This window comes from Tamandua tetradactyla, chromosome 7 (assembly GCF_023851605.1).
Source record: "Tamandua tetradactyla isolate mTamTet1 chromosome 7, mTamTet1.pri, whole genome shotgun sequence".
Taxonomy (NCBI): Eukaryota; Metazoa; Chordata; class Mammalia; order Pilosa; family Myrmecophagidae; genus Tamandua; species Tamandua tetradactyla.
Window position 1 is genome coordinate 72,042,318 of NC_135333.1, and position 25,013 is coordinate 72,067,330.

General features: G+C 40.9%; 1 protein-coding gene and 1 long non-coding RNA gene across 2 annotated transcripts in view; both read left to right on the forward strand.

Annotated features, from left to right (window-relative positions):
* The window catches only part of KLRF2 (killer cell lectin like receptor F2), a 155,802-nt gene that overhangs the window by 26,319 nt on the left and 104,470 nt on the right, over window positions 1–25,013 (forward strand). The gene's annotated exons all lie outside the window — the stretch shown is intronic.
* On the forward strand, window positions 8,423–24,183 carry LOC143689774 (uncharacterized). Its single transcript, XR_013178913.1, has 4 exons — window positions 8,423–8,544; window positions 9,181–9,347; window positions 23,538–23,595; window positions 24,081–24,183. It is a non-coding gene; the product is annotated as an uncharacterized LOC143689774 (long non-coding RNA).

The following is a 25,013-nucleotide window of genomic DNA, read 5'->3' on the forward strand; positions in this document are numbered from 1 at the left end:
TCAGAGAAAAAGAATAAGGCAAATTTCCTTTATTGGATTTCCTTATTTTTTAATGACAATAGTTATAAAGATAAGCCAATAATTATCATCAATCACGTACCTATTAGCAGATATTTCAATGTACATAGAGGTATATGGAGAATTAACTAATCTTTGCCATATATATATTTGGTAAATGTGTGAGGGAGAAAACCCTGCCATCTTTTTGCTTTAAACGCTGGAGAAAAAAACCTACTAAAAATATATGAATGGTATATTAGTCAGCTAATATTGTAATAATGAAGATTTCAAAATACAGGCCAAAACTAAGTGGACTGCAAGAAAAAATATTTAAACTTCTTTCATGGATCTGTAGTCAAATGTGGCAATGTTGGACTTACTTGGGATTAGTTGAATTTGCACCCAGATTGAAGGTTGGGTTTAAATCTACTCCATAGGCATCTCCTCGTGAGCAACTACTTGGGACACGTTCCTTCTGTGAAGAAACTTGAAAGACACCATAAGACCTCAGCTCAGAACCTGTACAATGTCACATTTGCCCAAATTCCATTGGCAAAAGGAAGTCATACAGCCCAGAACAACATAAGTGAATGAAGAAATAGATCACATTAACTCTGGTAGAAAGTATTACAAGGTCACCTGTCAAAGTTATATGGGAATAAAATTCTAAAACAGAAAGGGATAGAATCATTGTGCACAATAATCCAATATATTACAATCTACTCTCACCATATTGATTCAAACTCATCCCTTTATAACAATATACTCATCATCCCCAAATATCTCCCCGTTTTACTCAATCATAGCACCATGCTCAAAATCCACATTTGTACATTCCACATCATGTCTCTACTGTACCTCTTCTTTATCCAGAGGGATAAAACCTTTTTTTTTCTATCCCCTACACTTCCAGTATACAATAGTATAAGAGAGATAGGATAACCACTATGAAAAGTACCCCTAAAAAGAAGTAAGAAAAGGAGACACATAGTCGTCATTGGTCCATGAAAACCTGAAATCATCTAGAAAAATAATGCCAGGTTCCCCTACTCTAATGGCAAAGAAGCCTCAAATGCATGCCCAGAATTAGCGCCCTGATCCACTGTTTGTGCTTCCCTCGCTGGAAGGGCATCCCTCTTTTCTCATACCACTTTTGCTGGCATCAGAAGGACACATTGAAGAATACTCCTATCTGGCATCTGAGCAGCTTTCTCAACTTCCTGGTGTGAAAAGTTGGTGGTTTTTTCTTTTCTAAAAAACAGGGACCAGGAACAGCTGCACCAATATGACTTTCTCAAAAACTGTAAGTCAATTTTTATTTAATTCCACTAAAATTCAAGTGTCAAAATTCACAGAGCCACACCCAAGATTCTTTGTGAAATGTGTTTTGCTTTTCCCTCTTGATTTAATTACAGGTATCATGGGAGTGTCAAAGCTTCTAGTAGGTCAATCATATTTTCCTTTCTAAAGAGGCAAATTGGCTCAGCTTAAGGGCAAGTCCATAATCCTTTCAGAGTCACAACAGAGTATGAAAACCATGACTCTGATCTGGTCCTTACCACGTGGTTTTGCCTTAATCCCAAAGATGATTTGGTCTAAAACAGATCTGCATACTGTAAAGGCCTAGAATTTCTATATATAGCATCTCAATTTTATCTGCCAACATTTTTTGTGGGTGCTGCACCAAGGTCCTGAGAAGAGAGACTTGACTTCTTCTGTTTATAGAAGAGGGTGAATACACACAGCACTGATAGTGGACTTATAATTCTCAGAGGAAACTGTTTAAGTACATCTTTCAACGTCTTTTCTTCTGTTGTCCTGAATATTGCACAAGGACCCTAAATTCAGTTTCTAAAAGTGAAAAACAATTGTGCCACCTAAACATTCCTTATTTTGCAAGTTTCTTAATACATTTTTAAAGCAAATATCTTTGCCATCACAACAGATCTTTCCATGATTTTCCAAGGAAATTGAAAGGATGAGCCACAGAATGAACTCTGTTACAGAAAATATATATATCAAAAAAGAAACACATGACTGAGAAAAATTTCTGACTGTTGATATTTTTAGCCTGTCATATACGGCTACTGACATGTCTAAATATGGGAATTGCACAGGAAAGGATCATTGCTGGAAAGAAAGTTGCATGAAGGTCGTCTTTCTATATAAAAGAAGAGAGTCTTGGATACTGTTAGCAAAATGAAGAAAAGGGGATTGACTGAGATCTTGAAACTGTGAATGGATTTACCTCAGACCAATATAGAAATAAATCATACATTAAAGTGAAAGTCCAAACAAAAAAAATGCACATCTTATATTGCTGCTTTTTGACTAAGCATGGTAACAGTCATGTTAGAGTAGAGATAATTTAAAAAAATAAAATTTCAATGAGTAAACCTTCTTGAAAGAAAGTTGTGTTAGGGACTCTTTTTAGCATGCTCTCTACTCCTTACCGATAATTTGAACCTTGTCCCACTTCATTTTTTCCTGAAGAGTTAGAAATCATCTGCACAATTTTTAAAGGAATTTCGAAAGTCCTCTCAAAACATAAACCCAGCAAGTCTTGTGCTGATTGAATTAACCCTATCTTCTAAGCTGGTGTCTGACCTAATCATTGTGAGGGTGCGGGGAGGAATTAATTGATTAGGCTAACTGTTCATAAGGGCTTCTGACCCCACTCAGTGCTTGCACCACCATCCTCCGACTGTTACACAATGGAAATGCCCAAACAAGTGGACGCTGGGGAGACACTCGGTCTATCCAACTGGGAAAAGGAAGATCTTGGAAGAGAATACAGTTACGGGGAGTTCCAAGTCTTTAGGCAATTGGGTGTGATGGGGTAGGGGCTGCCTTCTCTGGTACAAATTGTAATTAATTTTTTCATTACAATGATATAAAGATACAAAGACAGTAAAAGACAAAAACCAGACAGAATAATTTACAGATCCTTTTTTGACCTTCTCAATTCACCCAAAATAATTATATATATATATATATATATATTATTGCAATCAGCAGTGCTTTCAAATATACCTAAAGACAGAAAGTTTTGAGTGTTTACCATAGTGCCAAAGTTATATTTTCTTTCAGAAACCCAAATACTAGGAATGAAAAACACACTGTTTGAACTGAACAACTGTTTGCCAGTCAAAATCTCAATATATTGTGACAGTGATTGGACATTAAGCCCTCCTGAAAAAAATGTGGTTATTCAGGGAATCATAACATGTCTGTTTGTTCCATTAATGATCTTCAGAGATTAAGGAACTCCCAATAAATTTCATATGTAGTTTCACATTCATAGTAAAGTGAAAATATGAATCTTCAAAATAAAGGAGGCTCAACTTGATTAGATGAACTTCTGAAGGTATGGCCAGACCAATGGTCTAATCACCTGATTTGCATTGACCAGATTTTCTTTTCCTTATATAACTAGTCCTCCTGGGAAGGTGTAACTTCTTTGATTTCAGATATGGAGGGCTTGTCATTCCTGGTAGGTTATCCTTCATCTCCCCAAAAGGGGGGGTGGGGGGGTAAATAGGAACAACAGAGGCATATTATCAAGTATGGATAATTCTTTAAAAGTAAACAAACATTACTGAGGTTCTGGGAAATTTTGCTTTAGGCTCTTGAAGGTGCTAGTAGCTCCACATTCAGAGCACTCCCAAGGAGTCACAGTGCATGAAGGAATTACAGTGGCTTAAGGTGCTTCATCACCTAATATCTCTCTGACCTCTAGTAAATTCCATAGAACCATGCATGTGCTTGTGATGATTAAATGGTAATACAAGAATGGAGCATTCTTTCACTGCAGCAGTATTGTTTTCTTAATAAGTGGTTTTGTCACACACATGACCCCATAAATATTGGGCTCCAATGGCATTGAAGCCATATGCCATGGAACTCTCCCCAATTTGTTTCAAAGACCTAGTTGAAACCGTGAATCTTCTGAATGCAATGTATTACACATGTTTTAAGGATGAAGGGATCATCTTGGCTTTACCTGGATTTACTGGGAGGTAATATGTAGCAAAAAGAGTCACACACAAAGACCAGGTTTTTAGCTACCTGCCATGCCCAGTAAATCAAAATGACTCCCTAAGGCTCAAAGATCTCATCATAATATATATTTTATGAATATTTGGGGATCATTCATTGGAAATTCTTTTGAACATATTCCACAAAGAGGATATGGCCCAAAGATGCATGTATGCTTTTGTTGACATTGTACATCTTGTCAAAATGTGTGTGCATCTCTCCTTTATGTGTTGCCTTCTGATGTTTACCTTTTGATGTTTTCAGCACCTGTCTATACAGGTTACAGTAAGCTAAAGTCAAATCTGAAACAATCCTACATCCTTGATAATGGACATACAATTCACATAGCCAAACTGTTTTAGTATATCTTTCAACATCTTTCTTTCTGGTGTCCTGAATATTGTACACAGAATGTAAATTCAGTCTCTAAGAGTGAAAAACAGTTGGGCCACCTAAATGTTCCTTCTTCTGACAGGTTAATGCATTTTTCACTTAAATCTCTTTGGCTGCACAATGGATATTTCCATGATTTTCCAGGGAAATAAAGAAGCAATGATCCACAGATTTATCTATGATATAGAAAAAACTTGCCAAAAAAGAAACACTGATTGAATAAAGTTTCTGACTACTGATGTTTTCAACCTGTCATTTTTGACTGCTGACACTTCTCCACATGAGAATTAGACAGAAAAGTGTTGTTTTCTGGAAAGAAAATTCCAGAAATGCAAAGTTTCCATGAAGGTCATCTTTCTGTATAAAAGAGGAGAGACTTAGAGAGAGTTAACAAACTGAGGAAAGGGGTTGTGGGAGGTCTCGAAGAAATGGAGGGATATACCTCAGACCCACACAGAAATAAATCATGCATTGAGGTGAAAGTTCAAACATAAAGAAACACACATCTTAAATTGCTAATTTTTTATTCAGTATGGTAAGAGTCATGTTAAAGATAATTAAATACAATTTCAGTGAGTAAATCTCCTTGAAAGAAAATTATGTTAGGAGCTAATCCTTACCAATAATTTGAAGCTTTTTTTAGTTTATATTTTGATTCTGAAGAGTTAGAAATCATCTACACAGTTTTAAAGGAATTGCTAAAGTCTTCTCAAAATGCAAACCCATCAAGTCTTGTGCTGATTGGATTAATCCTATCTTCTAAGCATGTCTCTGACCTAATCACCATGGGCAGAAGGAATTTATTAGGTTAACTGTTCATAAGGGCTTCTGATCTCACTCATGTTCACCCACCACCATCCTCTGACTGCTACACAAGGGAAAGAACCAAACAAGTGGACACTGTGGAAGCACTCAGGCTATACAACCGGGGAAAGAAAAGTCTTGGAAGACTGTTCGGAGAGTCTGTTCTCATACCCAATTGGGAGAATGGCAGAGGAGGGAGGTCACCCTTTTGGTACAAATCGCAATTAAATTTTTCATTTCAATGATGTAAAAATATAGAGGTGGGAAAACATAAAAATCAGACAAAATTAGTTATGGATCCTGTTTCAGTTTTCTAAATTCACACAATTTTTTTTAATATCTCGATAAGCAGTGCTTTCAAATCTACCTGAACACGGAAAATTTTGAGTGTTTAGCCACTGTCGGTTATATTTTTTCTGGAATCCCAATACTAGAAGTGAAAAATTTGTTGAAATGGAACAGCTGTTTTTTAGTCAACATCTCAATATTATGATAGTGATGGGTCATTAACCCTCCTGACAAAAATGGGTTTCTTCAGGGAATCACAACATATCTGTTCCATGAATCATATTCAAGGATTATGGAACTCCCAAGATACATCATATGTTCATTCATAGGAAAGTAAGAATATGAATCTTCGTGGTGAAGGAGGCTCAACCTAATTAGATTAATAGTGGCAGGTGTGACCAGACTGCTGATCTAATCACTTAATGTGCATTGATCAGATTTTCTTTTCCTTGTATAGCTAGTCCTCCTGGGAAAGTTTTCCTTCATTGATTTTAAATATAGAGTGCTTGCCATTCTAGGTCCCCAAAAATGGAGATAAATAGCAGTAGCAGAGACATATTATCAAGCATATAAAACTCTTTAAGAGCAAATAAATATTGCTGAGAGGCTGGGCAAAGGATTTGCTTTGGACACTTGAAGGTGCTAGTAGCTCCATATATTGGGGGCACTCCCAAGATGGAGGAGGTGTTGCATGAAGCAAGTACCAGTACCTTGAACTAATTCATCACCTAATATCTCCCTGAGCTCTAGAAATGTCCATAGAACTGTATATATGTTTGTCATGATTCAATGGTAATACAAGAATGGAGGATTCATTCCCTGCAGCCATATATTTTTTAATAAATGGCTTTGTCATGAACATGACCACATAAATATTGGGCTCAGAACCCCAAAGGCATTGGAGAAGAGCCACATGCCATGGAACTGTCCTCAATTTGTTTCAAAAGCCTGGTTGAAACTGTGAGCCTTCTAAATGCAACACATTACACATCTTTTTAAGGATAGAGGGATCACCTTGGCTTTAATTTAAATTTATGTTCTGGAAGGTAATATTTAGCAAAAGCGGAACACACAAAGGCCAATTATTTAGCCACCTACCATACCCAGTAAATAAAAATGACTCTGTAAGGCCCAAAGATTTCATCTTAATACACACTTTTGAATATTTTAGAGCCATTCATTGGAAGTTCCACTGAACATACTCGGCAAAGAGGACATGGCCCAAAGAGGTATGTATGCTTTTGATGACATTGTACATCTTGCCAAAATGCGTGTGCATCTGTCCTTTGTGTGTTGCCTTCTGACATTGATCTTTTGATGGTTCAGCACTTGCCTACCTGTGTTATGGTAAATTAATATCAAGGCTGAAAACAATGCTTCTAATTCTGTTTCACTGTGACATCCAAACCACTCTTTATTTTTTGCCTTTCGATTTGTCTGAGGCAATCTCTTTCTCACTGTATATCTGTCTCTGTGACCCTGTCTTGTTCACTTACCAGCACCCCTTCTCATTGTATAAGTGAAATTACTCATTTGATCTTCATCCTACTCGTTGGTGGAGTCATAACTTTAATCAATGAAGTGGGGGTACCATTACACGTAGAATAAAAAGGTTACTCTGCTGAAATATTCTTTTCTAGGAAGTTCTGGCTTTCAGTAATTATTTTTGTAGTTCCAGGAAAGCCGGTTGTTGGTGATGAATTCCTGAAAGAGTTTTTACAAAACTTTGAAATGGACGATGACATGAAAACACTGTTGGAGTTGCCAGCAACCAAGAAAGAAGTGGCGCCAAGGAAGGATGAACCCCAAGGGCCTTTTCCAGGTGGGTTCTCTAAAAGTAGTTTTGAAGAACAGTTGGGGTGGGATGAAAGGAGAGAGATGATTCATGGGTGACAAGACATTTTATTCTTGATGGCTTGCATATGCCAGCACCTAATTCAGGGTTTCTCTTGCTTCTATCATTGTGCATGCATATATTAATTGCTTTCACATACACATGAAATATAATCCTACATGCCTGGAACACTAGGCCTAAATCCAAATCAAGAAAGACCGACACTTGGCTATTTCTCCACAGCTTCTTTTCCATTTAAAAAGCCAAATTTGAAACCAGGTTATCAGGAAGAAGTTAAGAAATCCTTACCATACGAATGGACATATGATGGTAAGAGCAAGTCGAAGAGAGAGAAGATACAAAGGAAAAGTTGCCACTGTTCTAGCAGTGTAAGGTAAGGCTAACGATGACACAGTGAGTTGGGCTCATCTCTTAAAAAGATGCCTGTCTTTCTGTCAGTGGCATCCTTGAAAGGAGACGTGTCATAAATGTGATAACATTAGGAAGTAAAAGATAGTATTTGCAAATATCAGAAACTTCCCCAAGTATTTCTAATCTGAAGAATGTACGGACATGCTAATTTTAAAGGAATAAAACACAGACATCGAAATAAAATACTTTTCTGTCTTCTCTATATTTTAATTAAGGTTTTCCTGGGCCAGGAGAACAAGAGAAGCTTTCTCAAAATAGTGCATGAACTAATGGAAGAAGTGAGGAGCTGTGTGAGTTCTTTTCCCCAATCCGGCCTTCAACATCATGTGGAATTCTCTTTATCCCCCACACCTTCAATTATTTCTTTGTGTTGCTCATTAGGCTTGACCAGCTGCTGTGCCCTTGGGTTCAGATAAAAAAATCAAACTCTTGAGATATCACATGCTTAGCCCTGGCCCAAACAGAAAATACCCAGGACAGGCAAAAACATAGTCATCTCAAGCAGCACAGAACGTTTCTTCCTCAGTGACACTCTGCTATGCCCACATCTTGCAGTATTTGTGACACTTGTGGTTATGTGGTTATGACATCAGTTTTGGGGTTTTCAAGGTTTTTTGCCTAGTTAGTCCCGCAGTCTGCCCCACCACTATCTTGTCCCCATCCCAGGCTTATGTGACAAGCCCATCGTTCTTCAGCAAAGCTGCATCATCACTACAGTTCATGTTTTACTTCGTGAAATTGACAATGAGTTTCAGGTCTGCTTCCATGTTTGGGTCACCTCATCTAAATTCTTATTACCTTAGAACTGATGCAATCATCTACTTTTGTGTTACTCTTTCAAGTGGGATTTGACCAAATATCAAATCCTCAGCATCCCTGAAATTCAAGAGAAGGTCATAACCACCTGTTTTCACTACCTCCAACTTGCGCTTTTATGCCTGCTGCTCCTGCATTGTCTCCTTCTTCTTTACCTTCTCACTCCATCTCGCGCGCGCGCTTCCACCGTCTCTGTTTCTTTATTTCTCACTCTCTGTCCTTCTCTGTCTCTTTCTTAAAATTCGGATGAAGGATGCCTCTGCATGAGTTGTTCTTAAACATTATGCTACTGTGACCAGAGATATACATCAGACAAATTATGAAAACAGAAAGTGCCATGTTTGATTCCCCAAATATCTATATCAGCCAAGTCTCATGCTGACCAAAATACACTGAATTTTACAAATAATTTGAACTTTTGATTCTTATTGCCATTCAGGAAGAAATTGTTTCAAACATGCTACACTCTCTGAGATAACTTCTGCTTTTAGAACATCACTCAATAGAAATCTCTTCAATTTTTGTTTCAGTGACTCATCACTCCTGCATTATGAATGCGTGTATTTCCCTTTCAGGGTAGGAAGTAATTTTTGTATATGTATTGCCTTCCACAATGGATCCTGTGTTTATTTGTCAACTGCACAATGAGAAATCGGAGAGCAACACCAAAGTTTGAGAAATGACATTTTCAAGAAAAGTTCAATTTGATAGTTGATGAATCCATTGGGAATGCATTTGTAAGGTAATAAGATGTACTAAGCTATCTGGATATTAGGACATTTTTGTTTTGTGTAAATAAACTGTATTTTTGAAACTATTACTGGCTCAAACTGCTGGTATTTTAATTAGGTTTTTAAAATCTGTACTCCAAAGTGATTAGTGTATACTTTTTGGTTTTGGAACAAAATTTTGGCAGGCTTCATAAAATTAACTGAAGATTCAATGCTACTGGAATTCTTCTATCCTCTACAAGTTAACTGGAACTTAGCTATAAAGCTGTATTCGGGACTTCTACTAATAATAATACTTCAATAAACTTTCTCATCTTTTGCATGGTATTACGTCTTTACATGCTTTCTTGTTCTCTTAGGATCAAGTATAGTCATTTATTTTATGCTCGGAAAACTGTTTTCATCCAACCAGATACAAATTTTTCATTACCTTCTCTGCAATAAACAGTCCCTTGTAATTGTGGTCACCACATAAAGGGTGGTTCGAGCAGAACCTTCTGAGAGAGACAGAGGGCGCCAGTGCGTGTCAAGGGAGGGAGGTGGGATGGATCTCTGGGGAAGGAAATCGGGCTGGGTTTCTTTCTAGCAGGGACTTTGTTCCAAGTCCGAAGACTTGGGATGAGTGGTCCACATGAGGGTAAGTGCAGGGGGAGATAGAGTGGCCTTGGCGCGAGGCTGCGAATTCCTGCACACACGCTCCGCGGCTGCAGCTTCACTTTGGCCCAGTTCCACCAACAAATGCCTTGTCACCTGAGGGAGGCCCTGGGACTCCTGTGGGACCTACCTAATGGACCTCAACCTCTGGGGACCAGGAGCTCAGTTGGAGAGCCCGGGATGAGAGCACGCTGGGCACGTCGGGGACAGGAGCTAGGAGTTGGCATTTTCACTCACCCCGCGGGGTGACAATGTCTTCTGCACCCTTTGCAGAGGCCACCACCACCTCCCAGGATGTCCTGGCACCAGCTGACATTGTTGACATCATCTGTACGCTTCACATTTGTGCCAGTGCACGATCAAGTATCTCACAAAAAAGTGTCCATTTTGATCAAAGAACTAGGGAAGAATACCATGGGACTACCATGCCTCTTTCATAGTCTTTATCATTGTAAACTAATCACCAATCAAGACCCAGTAGCTCTCTGAAACATCACTTCCTTACACAATTCTAACAACCTACACAATCCCTAGAGAGACCGTGAACTTCAAGATCATTCTCCAGGCTCAAACATATGCATGACTTGACTGATGACTCTGCTTGGTATCCTGCCAGAAGGAATGGGACTTGCTTTCCATCTCCTAAGATACACCTCTGTGTAATAACATTATCATTTTTATTATATCTGTAGTCCCATTTCAAGTCTTAAAGGACACAAAGGCCAGAAAAGACCAACCTTCAGCATTACAAAAAGTGATTGCAATAGTGTTCCAAATGTCTGTTTTCTGGGAATCAACATGTATCTTCTATTTTTCATGACGTGTGTGTGTGTGTGTATGTGTGTTGAAAGAGAGTCAGAGAAGAATAAATTGTAACTGTATATAGATTAAACTTCTTATTAATAAGCACTGCATCTGTACATTCAAGTATTGATATACGTCCTTTAAATTTTGACTCAGCATACAAACATTCTATTCTCAGTAATATTAGTTTTCATTTCAGAAAATGCCCTGTATTCTTGATTTGTCTTCATTTGTGCATTTAGCTGGTTCTTAGTTCATTAGGGATTATTGAATTGGGTTTATTTATCTTTCATCAGAATTTCTTCAGTGATGATTCTAATATGTTTTTTCACATGATGATTTCGCTTTACTCTTTAATATAACATAGGGATGAGCAGTATCAACTCAACATGTCAATCCACACCTGATTTTGCTTTCTGCGAAATTGAGATCATTGTAACTTCTTTGTTGCATCTTTGGGAGGAGAGAATCAATTACGGAAGGTAACATGCTCAGGTGATGAACGTAACTTCTCTCACATGGTAAGTACTAAGCAAGTAATCCATGCATCACTGTTGTGGAAACAAAGCATTGATTTTGTCTCAAACCATTTTTCAACGTGGAAAGGTTATGAATTTCTTTGCATGGCATCTCAATTATGTCTGCAAATAGCTTTTTGAATGTTCTGCACCAAAGGTCTGAGCAGAGGGACACGACTACTCCTGTTCATAGAAGGAGTTGAATACGTCTCGAATTGACAGTGGACATAAAATACGAACAGTGAAACTGCATAAGTATATGTTTCAACTGCTTTACTTCAGTTATTCTGAATATGGCACACAAAATCAAAATTCACTTTTGAAGTGTGAAAAACAGTTGAGCCACGTAAACATTCTTTCTTCTGCCAATGTCATCATGCATGTTTGACTTGAATCTCTTCGGCGTCACAACAGATGTTTCCAGGATTTTCCTGGACAACAAAGAGGATATAATCCACAGAATGAACTCTGATGTAGAAAATACTTACCAAAAGAGAAACACTGACTGAATAAAATTTCTGACTGTTGGTATAGTCAGCAGGTCCTTTTGGCTGTTGACACATGTCCACATGGGAATGAAACAGAAAAAGAACTGCTGGAGAAACAGTTCCAGGCATGAAAAGTTTCAGTGAAGTTCATCTTTACTATAAAACAGGAAAGACTTGGGGAGCATTAGCAAACTGAGAAAAAAGATTGTGCGGGGTCTTGAAGAAGTGGAGGGATGTACCTCAGAAGAGTATGAAAATTGATCATACATAGAGGAGAAAGTTCAAACATAATGAAACACACATCTCAAATTGCTACTTTTTGATTGAGTGTGGGAAGGGTCACGTTAGAGGAAAGAACATGAAAGAAAAACAATTGGAGTGAGTCAAAGTTCTTGAAAGAAAGTTGGGTTAGGAATTCTACTTAACATGATCTCTGCTCCTTACCAATACTTGGAAACTTGTCCCAGCTCACCTTTTGATTCTGAAGTGCTTGAAATCATCTACACAGCTTTTTGAGGAACTGCTAACGTCCTCTCAAAACACAGACCCATCCAGTCTTGTGCTGATTGGATTAACCCTATCTTCTAAGCTTGTCTCAGACCTAATCAGATTAGGTTGAGTAGTTTAGCTGCTCATAGGGCTTCTGATCCACTCAATACTCGCACCACCACTATCCTGTGAGTGGGAAACAAGGGAAAGGCCTGAGGACATGGACCCTGGAGAGGCCCCAGGCTATACACCTTGAAAAAGGAAGGCCTTGGAAGACAATACAAGTTCGGAGAGTTTCATGTCTTCACCCAATTGTGGTGGTGGGATGGGGTCCGCCTTCTCTGGTACAAATTGTCATTAAGTCTTTCATTTCAATGATGTGAAAATATGAAGTTGGAAAGCACAAAACCAGTCAAAACAATTTCCCGATCCTTTTTCAGTCTTCTAAATGCACACGCAAGTTTTTGTTGATATTATCACAATTGACTGTGTTTCCAAATCCACCTAATGATGGGAAATTTACAGTCTTTACCCACAATGCCAAAGTTCTGTTTTCTTTCTGAACTCCAAACACTAGGAAAGGAAAATATGTTGTTTGAAATGAACAGCTGTTTTCTAGCCAACATCTCAATGTGTGATGCCAGTGATTGCACAGAAAACCCTCTTGAACAAATGTGATCATTCAGGAAATCACAATATGTCTGTCCCATGAATGATCTTCAGGAATTGAGGAATGCCCAAGAGTCATCATATGTTCAATCAAAGGCACGTGAGGCTAGGAAGCTCATGGTGAAACAGGCTCAACCTGAAGAGAGGAACAGGGGCAGGGGTGGCCAGACCACTGATGTCATCGCTTGAGTTGCATGATCAGATTTTGTTTTCCTTATATAGCTAGACCCTGGGGAACTTTTCCTTCTTTGATTTCAGATATGGATGGCTTCTGGTTCAGGATAAATTATCATTCATCTCCCCCAAATGGAGGTAAATAGGAATAAGGGAGACATTGAATCTCACATGGATAACTCTTTAAGAACAAACAAAGGTTTTTGAGGGGCTGGGAAAAGATTTACTTCGGACACTTGAAGGTGCGAGTAACTCCACACTCAAGGCCGTCCCATGATGGAGGAGGTGATGCACCAAGGAACTACCAGTGGCTTGACCTACTTCATCACATCGTATCTCTCTGAGCTCTAGAATATTCCTCAGGACCGTCCACGTGCTCGTGACCATTCAATGGTAATACAAGAGCGGAGCATTTCTCGCTGCAGCTATGTACTTCTTTTAATACACGGGTTTGCCGTGAGCGGGGCCACATAAATATAGGGCTCAGAACCCCAATGGCATTGGAGCAGAGCTGCATGCCATGGAATTGTCCCCAGTTGGTTTCAAAGGCCTAGTTGAACTGTGAGTCTTCTAAATGCAACATGCTATACATCTTTGAAGGCTGGAGGGATCACCTCGTGTCACGGTCAGGTTCATGTGTCAGCGTGGCCAGGTGGTGCTATCTGTTTGTCTGGTTCGGCAAGTCCTGGCTTGCTTTCGCTATGAAGACATTGGGAATAGAATGAAAACATGATTGCACTGGCTACATCCATAGCTGATTCCACTTATAATCACCCAAGGGGAGTGTCTTCTTTAATGAGGGAAGCTTAATCTAATCACTCAGAATCAATCATTTAGATTAATCTAATCACTTAGATTAGAAGCTTAATCTTATCAGTGAAAGCCTTTTAAGGAGGATTCAGAAGAGACAGGTTCTCTTCATGCTTCGGCCGGTGAGCCTCTGCTGTGGAGTTTGGCCAGACCCTCCATCTGCATCGTCGGCTTTACAGCCTGTCCTACAGATTTTCGACTCTACGTTCCCATGGTTACAAGAGACACCTTTCTAAATTTCTTATTTATGAATACTTCCTGTTGATTCTATTTCTCGAGAGAACCCTAACTAATACACCTTGGCTTTGGTTTAACTGCATACTCTGAGAGGTAATATTTAGAAAAAGGGGCATGCACAATGCCCGGTCATGTAGCCATCTACCATGCCAAGTAAAATCAAAAAGACCTCCTAAAGCCCCAAGATCTCGTCTGAATACGTACTTTTCCCTGACTATTTCAGAACCATCCATTGGAAGTTCCTTTGAATATCCTCCACTAAGAGAACATGGCCCAAACAGGTACGCATGCTTTTGTCGACGTTGAACATCCTGCCAAAATGTGTGTGTGCAACTGTGCTTTCTGTGTTGCCTTCTGACATTGAGCTTTTGCTGTTTCTGCTCCTGCCTATCCAGGTTATGGTGAGTTAGCATCAAGGTTGAAAGCAATTGTACATCCTTCTATTTAGGTTCAGAATTTAGACGCTTCTAATTCTCTGTCACTCTCAGAGCCGAACCACTCTGTCGCTTTTTGTCTTTGGATGTGTGTGAGGCAATCGCTTTCTCTCTGTCCAGCTGTCTCTGTGTCTCCATCTCGCTCACTCCCAGGCACCCCTTCTCATTGTATAAGAGAAATTGTCATTTGATCTCCATCAAACTCATTGCCGATAGCATAACTTTCATCAATGAAGTGGGTGTATTATTACGTGTAGTAGAAGAGGATGACTCTGGTGAAATCCTCTTTTCTAGGAAGTTCTAGTTTTCAGTCATTTTTCACCTACTTCCAGGAAAGCCCGTGGTTGGCGATGAATTCCTGAAAAACTTTTTACCAAACTTTGAAATGGACGATGACATGAAAATGCTGTTGGAGTTGCTAGCAACCGACGAAGAAGGAGCGGCACCAAGGAATCGTGAACCCCAAGCGACTTTTCCAGGTGGGTTCTCTAGAAGGACGTTTGAAGGATAGTTGGGGTGGGGTGAAAGGACAGCTCATGGGGGACAAGACATTCTATTCTGAATGACTTGTAATTGCCAGGACATAATTCAGGGTTTCTCTAGCTTCTATCATTATCCATGTATACATTAATCGCTTTCACATACACCTAAAATAGAATCCTACATGCATGGAGCACTTGACCTAATTCCCAGTGGGGAAGGACTGACGTTTGACTCTTCCCCCAGCTCCTGATCTGTTGAAAAATCCAAATTTGAAGCCAAGAAACCAGGAAGAAGAAAAGAAAACCTCGCCATTTGCGCGGGAACATGATGGCCAGAGTAAGTCAAAGAGAGAGAGGCTGCGAAGGACAAATTGCCACCGTGCTAGCAGAAAGGTAAGGTTGACAATGACGCTTTCAGTCGCATTCATCATCCAGTCGGATGCCTGTCTTTCTCTCAGTGGCATCCTTGAAAGGAGACGTGTCACAAACATGATATCGTTAGGAAGTGGGAGATAGTGTTTGCAAATGCCAGAAAGCTCCCCCAAGTGTTACTAATCTGAAGAATGTACAGACATGCAAATTTTGCAGGCATAAACATGGACACTGAAATGAAATCCTCTTCTGTCTTCTCTATATTTTAATTCAGGTTGTCCAGCGCCAGAAGAACCAGAGAAGATTTTTGAAAATGGTACATGAAATGCTGGATGTAGTGAAGAGCTGTGTAAGTCCTTTCTCCCAATCTGGCCCCATTGTCACTGAAGGATTCTCTTTGCCCCGCACGCCTTCAGTGATTCCTTTCCATTGCTTATTAGACTTCACCATCAGCTGCGCATTTGGTTTCAGACTGACAATCAGACTCTCAACCCTGGCCAAAGTTTACTTTATTTTGGAAACTACCCAGGACAGCAAAAATAGGACATCGTCTCAAGCAGCACAGAACACTTCTCCCTCCGTGACACTCTGCTGTGCCCACAGCGTGCACTCTTTGTGACACTTGCGGTTGTGTGGCTATGATGTCAGTTTTTGGGTTTTCAAGGTTCTTTTGCCTAGTTAAACCCGCAGCCTGCCCCACCACAATCTCACCCCCCTCCCCACCCCAGGCTCATGTGACCAGCCGTTCATTCTTTGGGGCAGCTGCAGTATCAGTTCAGTTGGTGCTTTTGTCCATGAACTCGACAATGAGTTTCAGGGGCTGCTTCCATGTTTGCAAGCCAATTCTCAGGAACGAAGACCTGACGGCATCATGTATTTTCAAGCTACTCTTTCAAGTTGGATTTGACCAAAGACCAAATCCTGAGCATCCCTGAGATTCGAGAGAAATTCATAACCACCTGTTCTTCCTCCCTACACCTTTTTCTTTCTCTCCTGCTGCTGCTTTGCCTCCTTCCTGATTTCCTTCTCAGCCCATCTCGCACTCTCTCTCACACTTCCATTGTCTCTGTCTCTGTTTCTCTCTCTCTCTCTCTTCCTCCTTCCCTCTCTCTGCCTCTCTCTCTCTATATATAACTGTCTGACTCTCTTTTAGAATTGGGGTGGGAATGTCTTCTGCATGAGTGATTCTTGAGCATTACGGTACTGAGACAAGACATATACGTCAGGCTCATCATGAAAATATAAACTGCCATGTCTTGATCCAAAAGTATCTACATTAACCAAGTCTCAAGCTGACCCCAATACACTGAATTTTACAAATAACTGCAAATCTTTTGATTCTTACTTTCTCTCAGGAAGAAATTGTTTCAAATATGCTGCAGTCTCGAAGATAACTTCCGCTTTGAGAAGATCAACAAAAGATCAATAGAAATCTCGCCAATTTTTGCGTCACTGACTCCTCATTCGTGCATGTTGAATACATGTCGTTATTCTTCCAAAGTTGGAAGCGCTTGGTGTATACGTCATTGCTTTCCACGTTGCGTCCTGAGGTTACTTGTCAACTGCACAATTTGAAACGTGAGAGCAACACCAAAGTTTGAGAAGTGACTTTTTCACGGAGAGTTGTAACTTGATAGTTGAGGAATCCATTGGGGGTTGCATTTGTACTGGAATAAATCGTACTAAGTCCTCTGGATATTGGGTCGTCTTTGCTTTGTGTAAAGAAACCGTTTTCTTGTTTTGTTTTGTTTTATCTCTAATTGCGTCAACTTGCTGGTGCTTTATTTAGATGTTTTACATCTGAACAGAAAAGTGACACCTGTATAATTTTCGGTATGGGAGCAAATTTTTGGCTGCCTTCCTAAAATTAACTGAAAATCACAGAAGATTTTCAGTGCTATTGGAATTCCTCCATCCTCTATTATTCAAATGAAACTTAGGTGTATGAAACTGTACTTGGGATTTCCTCAAAGAATACTACTTTAATAAATGTTCTCATCTTTTGCAACTTATTACCTCTTTCCACGCTTCCTTGTCCTTCAGCATCAGGTAGAGTCATTTATCTTGTGCTAGGAAAACTGTTTTCGTCCTGCCCGATACCAGGTTTTCTTCATCTTCACTGCAATAGTTTCTTGCAATTGTGGTCCCAGCATAAATGCTGCTTCCAGCTGACCGGTCTGAGGGTGGCAGGGGGCGCCAGTGCGTCTCAAGGAAGAGAGGTGGGATGGCTCTCTGGGGAAGGAAGTCGGGCTGGGTCTCTAGCAGGGACTTTGTTTCAATTCCAAGGACTTGGGGCAAGTGGCCGGCAAGGGAGAACTGCAAGGGGAGCTCGGGTGGCTTTGTCGCGGGGCTGCGAATCTCTGCGCGCGCGCTCCGCGGCTGCAGCTTCGCTTCGCCCCAGTTCCACCAACAAATGCCTTGTCACCCGGGGGAAGCCTTGGGACTCCTGCGGCAACTGCCTAATGGACCTCAACCTCTGGGGACCAGGAGCTCAATTGGAGAGCCTGGGATGAGGAGCACGCCGGGCCCGTTGGGGGGACGGGAGCTGGGAATTGGCATTTCCGCTCACCCCCGCGGGGCCCGCAAAGCAATGTCCTCTGCACCCTCCGTAGAGGCCACTCCCACCTCCCAGGGACTTCCTGGCACCGCCCCACAGTGTTGACATCGTCCGTACGCTTCTCGTTTGTGCCAGTGCACGATCAAGTATCTCAACAAAAAAGTGTCCGTTTTGATCAAAGAACTGTGGAAGCATACCAAGGGACTAACACGCCTCTCTCACAGTCTTTATCACTGTGAACTAATCGGCAACCCAAGACCCGGTAGCTCTCCGAAACATCACTTCCTGTCAGCCTTTTAATAACCTACACAATTCCCGGAATGACTGTGAATTTCGAGACCATTCTCCAGACTCAAACATACGCCTGACTTGAGCAGCTGGCTCCACTTGGCCTCCTGCCAGAGGGAAAGGGTCTTCCTTTCCATCTCCTAAGATAAACCTCTGTGTAATAACAATGTGATGATTCTTATTATATCTCTAGTCCCATTCCACGTCTTAACAGAACACAAAGGCCAGAAAAGACCAACTTGTAGCATCGCGGAAAGTTGTTGCAATACTGTTGCAAATTTCCGTTTTCGGGCAATCCACATTTTCATTCTATTTTTCGTGTGTGTGTGTGTGAGTGTGTGTGTGTGTGTGTGTGTGTGTGTGTGGACGTGTGTATGCGCGCGTGAAACAAAGAATGAGGGTAAGGGAGAGGAAGAGGGAGACAGAGAGAGATAGTTTCATGTGTTTAGCTGGAACTTCCGTATATGAGGGGGAGAAAGGGATTGCCTTTATAATTTCCTGCAAAGTCAAGGAAAAGCATATGAGAATATTTCTATTTTTATTTGTGGAAGGAAATCCATCAGAGGAAAAGATGAAGAGGTTCGGGAAGAAATTATGTGACGTTTTCTTTCCTTGACCTTTAAGATGAGCGCCGAAGGCATTTTAGCTCAATTTGGACTAAGAAATTCTTTCACTTTCCACACGGCACCCAAATGCACTGACACGTTAGCTTCCTTCAATGAAATAGTTAGGAGCAAGGCTCAAGAGAGTGGACTTCCATTTGGTATTTGCTACTCCTCGAAAGCAAACAAAGCCTCAGCAACGTCAGTCCTGACGCAGAGAAAATGGAAGCAAGAGCACAGTGTGGAAACCAACGTCAGACTCCGGAAAACTTACTCGGAATTCACTTCAATCACCTCGAAGTACTGCAGGATGTTTCCCATTCTGACCTTCAAATGGCCAACAACTTCGCCGTTTAGGAGTTCATTTATTTAGCATTGAATTTTAAAGGAAAGAAAAGTTCAGCTATTAAGGGGCTTTAATCCTTATATTCTACTTCTGACGCAAAGACCCATGAGCCTCGCCACTTCCCCTGCACTCGAGGTTACTGACCGCACCAGAGGTGCGTCCTGGTTCTTCCCGTCAGGGAGAGATACACACTGCGTTAGGAGAGGAAGAAGACTTCGGGACCAACTTGGAAGCTTCTGTCACACCACCTGTGCCAACCCCATCCATACTCTAGAGCAGAGAGCTCCAAACTTGGCTTATCATCAAAACCATAATTCGCATGCAAATTTCTGGGTCCCACTCCTGACCTACTGAGTTTACAGTTTAAGAATATATGCCAGGGAATATGGATATTTGACAAACTGTCCTGAAAATAATGACCAAGAACATTTCGGAAAGACTACTCCAAAAGTATTCTGTCCTGAAATGACTGCTGATTAGAACATTCAGCTAGTTGGGCAACCATTGCTGCAGATTTTGTTTTGATTGGCTTCCCATCAATTCAGTGTGTTTTCAAGAGGAATCATTTCTCTCTCTCTCTCTCTCTCTCTCACATATTTTTTCATTGATTGTTTTTCTTCTTATTATTTTTTATTGTAATTTGGTTATTTTCTTTCATGCTCATGACCCCACCATCATTGTCAGTGTGTGGGCACATCTGCATGTGTGCATGTTAGACAGAGAGTGAGAGAGGAATAAGTTATGACTGTGTGTAGATTAAACTCCTTAGTAATAAACACTGCATCTGTACATTCAACTATTGATATATGTCCTTTAAATTTGGACTCAGCATACAAATATTCTATTCTCAGTAATATTAGTCTTCATTTCAGAAAATGCCCTGTATTCTTGATTTGTCTTCATGTCTGCATCTGGCTTGTTCTTAGTTCATTAGGGATTGTTGATTTGAGTTTATTTATCTTTCATCAGACTTTCTTCAGTGATGGTTCTAATATTTATTTTCGCATTGATGCTTTTCGCCCTGCTCTTTAATGTAACATAGGGATGAGCAGTATCTACTCAACATGTCTATCCATACCTGAGTTTTGTTTTCTGTGAAATTGAGATCATTGTAACTTCTTTGTTGCATCTTTGGGAGGAGTGAATCCATTACGGAAGATAACATGCTCAGGTGATGAATATAACTCTCTCACATGGTAAGTACTTAGCAAGTAATCCATGCATCACTGCTGTGGAAAGAAAGCTTTTGATTTGGTCTGGAACCATTTTTGAACATGGAAAGGTTGCGAATTTCTCTGCATGGCATCCCAATTATGTTTGCAAATAGCTTTTTGAATGTTCAGCACCAAGGGTCTGAGCAGAGGGACACGACTTGTCCCGTGCATAGAAGGAGTTAGATACATCTTAAATTGACAGTGGACATAAAATACATACAGTGAAACTGTGTAAGTGTATCTTTCAACATCTTTCCTTCAGTTGTCCTGAATATTGCACACAGAACCAAAGTTCACTTTCGACGCGTGAAAAACAGTTGGGCCACGTAAACATTCCTTCTTCAGCCAATGTCATCATGCATGTTTGACTTGAATCTCTTGGGCATCACAACAGATGTTTCCAGGATTCTCCTGGGCAACAAAGAGGAGATAATCCACAGAATGAACTCTGATGTAGAAAAAGCTTACCAAAAGAGAAACGCTGACTGCATCAAGTTTCTGACTATTGGTATATTCAGCCTGTCCTTTTGGCTGTTGACACTTCTCCACATGGGAATGAAATAGAAAAAGCACTGCTGGAGAAATGGCTCCAGGCATGAAAAGTTTCAGTGAAGTTCACCTTTATTCTAAAACAGGAAAGACTTGGGGAGCGTTAGCAAACTGAGAAAAAGGATTGTGCGGGGTCTTGAAGAAGTGGAGGGATGCACCTCAGAACAGTATGAAAATTGACCATACATTGAGGGGAAAGTTCAACATAAGGAAACACACATCTCAAATTGCTACTTTTTGATTGAGCATGGGAAGAGTCATGTTAGAGGAAAGAACATGAAAGAAATACAATTGGAGTGAGTCAAAGTTCTTGAAAGAAAGTTGGGTTAGGAATTCTTCTCAGCATGATCTCTACTCCTTACCAATACTTGGAAACTTGTCCCAGCTCAACTTTGATTCTGAAGTGCTTGAAATCATGTACACAGCTTTTCAAGGAACTGCTAACGTCCTCTCAACACACAGACCCATCGAGTCTTGTGCTGATTGGATTAACCCTATCTTCTAAGCGTGTCTCAGACCTAATCAGTGTGGGAGGAAAGAGTAGGTTGAGTAGGTTAGCTGCTGATAGGGCTACTGATCCACTCAATGTTCGCACCACCACTATACTGTGAGTGCTAAACAAGGGAAAGGCCTGAGGACATGGACCCTGGAGAGGCCCCAGGCTATACATCTTGAAAAAGGAAGGCCTTGGAAGAGAATACACGTTCGGAGAGTTTCATGTCTTCACCCAATTGTGGTAGTGAGATGTGGTCTCCCTTATCCGGTACAAATTGTCATTAAATCTTTCATCTCGATGTCAGAATATAAAGTTGGAAAGCACAAAAACAGTCAAAAAAATTTACCGATCCTTTTTCAGCCTTCTAAATGCACATGTATTATCACAATTGACTGTGTTTCAAATCCACCTAATGATGGGAAATTTACAGTCTTTACCCACAGTGCCAAAGTTCTGTTTTCTTTCTGAACTCCAAACAGTAGGAAAGGAAAATATGTTGTTTGAAATGAACAGCTGTTTTCTAGCCAACATCTCAATATATGATGCCAGTGATTGCACAGAAAACCCTCTTGAACAAATGTGATCATTCAGGGAATCACAATATGTCTGTTCCATGAATGATCTTCAGAGATTGAAGAACACCCAAGAGTCATCATATGTTCAATCAAAGGCACGTGAGGCTAGGAAGCTCATGGTGAAACAGGCTCAACCTGAAGAGACAAACAGGGGCGGGGGTGGCCAGACCACTGATGTCATCGCTTGAGTTGCATGATCAGATTTTGTTTTCTTTATACAGCTAGATGCTGGGGAACTTTTCCTTCTTTGATTTCAGATATGGAGGGCTTCTCGTTCAGGATAAGTTATCATTCATCTCCCCCAAATGGAGGTAAATAGGAATAAGGGAGACATTGAATCACAGATGGATAACTCTTTAAGAACAAGCAAAGGTTTTTGAGGGGCTGGGAAAAGATTTGCTTTGGACACTTGAAGGTGCAAGTAGCTCCACACTCAAGGCCGTCCCATGATGGAGGAGGTCTTGCACCAAGGAACTACCAGTGGCTTGACCTACTTCATCACCTCATATCTCTCTGAGCTCTAGAATATTCCTCAGGAACGTCCACGTGCGCGTGACCATTCAATGGTAATACAAGAACGGAGCATTTCTCGCTGCAGCTATGTACTTCTTTTAATAAACGGGTTTGCTATGAGCGGGGCCACATAAATATAGGGCTCAGAACCCCAATGGCATTGGAGCAGAGCCACATGCCATGGAATTGTCCCCAGTTGGTTTCAAAGGCCTAGTTGAACTGTGAGTCTTCTAAATGCAAAATGCTGTACATCTTTGAAGGCTGGAGGGATCACCTCATGTCACGGTCAGGTTCATGTGTCAATGTGGCCAGGTGGTGCTATCTGTTTGTCTGGTTTGGCAAGTCCTGGCTTGCTTTCACTATGAGGACACTGGGAATAGAATGAAAACATGATTGCACCGGCTACATCCACAGCTGATTCCACTTATAATCACCCAAGGGGAGTGTCTTCTTTAATGAGGGAAGCTTAATCTAATCACTCAGAATCAATCATTTAGATTAATCTAATCACTTAGATTAGAAGCTTAATCTTATCAGTGAAAGCCTTTTAAGGAGGATTCAGAAGAGACAGGTTCTCTTCATGCTTCGACCGGTGAGCCTCTGCTGTGGAGTTCGGCCAGACCCTCCGTTGGCATCGTTGGCTTTACAGCCTGCCCTACAGATTTTTGACTCTACGTTCCCATGGTCACAAGAGACACTTTTCTAAATTTCTTATTTACAAATACTTCCTGTTGATTCTATTTCTCAAGAGAACCCTAACTAATACACCTTGGCTTTGGTTTAACTGCATACTCTGAGAGGTAATATTTAGGAAAAGGGGCACGCACAATGGCTGGTCATCTAGCCATCTACCATGCCAAGTAAAATCAAAAAGACCCCCTAAAGCCCCAAGATCTCGTCTGAATACGTACTTTTCCCTGACTATTTCAGAACCATCCATTGGAAGTTCCTTCGAATATCCTCCACTAAGAGGACATGGCCCAAACAGGTACGCATGCTTTTGTCCATGTTGTACATCCTGCCAAAATGTGTGTGTGCATCTGTGCTTTCTGTGTTGCCTTCTGACATTGAGCTTTTGATATTTCTGCTCCTGCCTATCCAGGTTATGGTGAGTTAGCATCAAGGTTGAAAGCAATCGTACATCCTTCTATTTAGGTTTAGAATTTAGACACTTCTAATTCTCTGTCACTCTCAGAGCCGAACCACTCTGTCGCTTTTTGTCTTTGGATGTGTGTGAGGCAATTGCTTTCTCTCTGTCCAGCTGTCTCTGTGTCTCCATCTCGCTCACTCCCAGGCACCCCTTCTCATTGTATAAGAGAAATTGTCATTTGATCTCCATCAAACTCATTGCCGATAGCATAACTTTCATCAATGAAGTGGGTGTATTATTACGTGTAGTAGAAGAGGATGACTCTGGTGAAATCCTCTTTTCTAGGAAGTTCTAGTTTTCAGTCATTTTTCACCTACTTCCAGGAAAGCCCGTGGTTGGCGATGAATTCCTGAAAAACTTTTTACCAAACTTTGAAATGGACGATGACATGAAAATGCTGTTGGAGTTGCTAGCAACCGACACAGAGGAGTGGCACCAAGGAATCGTGAACCCCAAGCGACTTTTCCAGGTGGGTCCTCTAGAAGGACGTTTGAAGGATAGTTGGGGTGGGGTGAAAGGACGGCTCATGGGGGACAAGACATTCTATTCTGGATGGCTTGTAATTGCCAGGACGTAATTCAGGGTTTCTCTAGCTTCTATCGTTATCCATGTATACATTAATCGCTTTCACATACACCTAAAATAGAATCCTACATGCATGGAGCGCTTGACCTAATTCCCAATGGGGAAGGACTGACGTTTGACTCTTCCCCCAGCTCCTGATCTGTTGAAAGATCCAAATTTGAAGCCAGGAAACCAGGAAGAAGAAAAGAAATCCTCACCATATGCGCGGGAACATGATGGCCAGAGTAAGTCAAAGAGAGAGAGTCTGCGAAGGACAAATTACCACCGTGCTAGCAGAAAGGTAAGGCTGACGATGACGCTTTCAGTCGCGTTCATCGTCCAGTCGGATGCCTGTCTTTCTGTCAGTGGCATCCTTGAAAGGAGACGTGTCACAAACATGATATCATTAGGAAGTGGGAGATAGTGTTTGCAAATGCCAGAAAGCTCCCCCAAGTGTTACTAATCTGAAGAATGTACAGACATGCAAATTTTACAGGCGTAAACATGGACACTGAAATGAAATCCTCTTCTGTCTTCTCTATATTTTAATTCAGGTTGTCCGGCACCAGAAGAACCAGAGAAGATTTCTGAAAATGGTACATGAAATGCTGGATGTAGTGAAGAGCTGTGTAAGTCCTTTCTCCCAATCTGGCCCCTTATCACTGAAGGATTCTCTTTTACCCGCACGCCTT